The following is a 1,225-nucleotide window of genomic DNA, read 5'->3' as shown; positions in this document are numbered from 1 at the left end:
ATTAACCCTAACCCGTAGGGTTAGGGTTAGGGTTAGGGTTAAAGCAAATTTAAAATGAAAAAAGCAAATAAAACGAAGGTATGGAGATTAAATACGCTTTACATCGCTTAATCAGCCAAAGGAGTAAATGTAAACAACTGAATACTTGTCAGTGATTGGTTGAAATTATCGAAATAAGACAATTTTTTACATGAAATAAATTCGAATACAAAAATATTTTTCTGTTCTATAACACAAAATAGATAAGAATACGAAGTTTGAAAGTCTTTCCGTACCAAAAACACTACGTAAAACATTAATGAAAAATGTGGCCCCCGTTTTAAAATAGATCCTATATTTTTAATTTCGCGCATGCGCATGGTTCGTGTTTGATTTTGTCGACTACACAGCATAGTAAAGTCAGTGAGAAAAACAGCACCATGACGCAATTCACTCTTCCAAGAATTTGGAAACGACATGCTGTACCGCTTGGCATTCCCGCTGGAATCTCCGATACAAACATGTCAGAGTGTTCGGGTGTCAGTCTGAGGACGGTGCAATCTGAGGACATGTGTCGAGAGTGATAAAAATCAAACATCCAGTCAACATCAAGGTGTTACAAGTGATCACTAGTGATGACATTATGCCTCCATTTATCATCCCACACGGCCTCGGACTCAGCTACATCAAGTGCCTGGAGGAGGTAGTGCAGCCCCGGGTCAAGAGGGTAACTGCTGGAAGACCCTATGTTTGGCAACAGGACCCTGCACCATGCAACACAAGCAGGAGAACCCAGTCATAGTTGTCAGACAATTTCTGCAAGCACACCACCCCTAACATCTGGCCACCTAACTCCTCAGACTGCAACCCTCTTGATTATTATGTGAGGGATGCAGTTAAGAGAGAGACCAACAAAACTCCTTGTAATACCAAAGATGAACCGAAGGCAAGGATTATGGCAGCATTCACCAACTGAACTTAAGCAAGGAGACCGTCCAGAAGAGTTGCAGGAGATTCCGAAGTCGTCTGGATGCCATGGCTGAAGCCAATGGCGATTTTACTGAATAAATTTACTCTTTATTATTTCAAAATATTTTAATGTAATTTTAGTAAATATATCTGTTAAAATGAGATGTTAGTGTTGTTTGCATCTTTGCATAATTTAAACGACAGTTTATTCAACGCACCCTGTGTATACTTATACATACATGCATACATACATGTATACATACATACATAAATACAT

The sequence above is a fragment of the Octopus bimaculoides genome, chromosome 1, assembly GCF_001194135.2.
Source record: "Octopus bimaculoides isolate UCB-OBI-ISO-001 chromosome 1, ASM119413v2, whole genome shotgun sequence".
Taxonomy (NCBI): Eukaryota; Metazoa; Mollusca; class Cephalopoda; order Octopoda; family Octopodidae; genus Octopus; species Octopus bimaculoides.
This window is presented reverse-complemented; position numbering follows the sequence as displayed.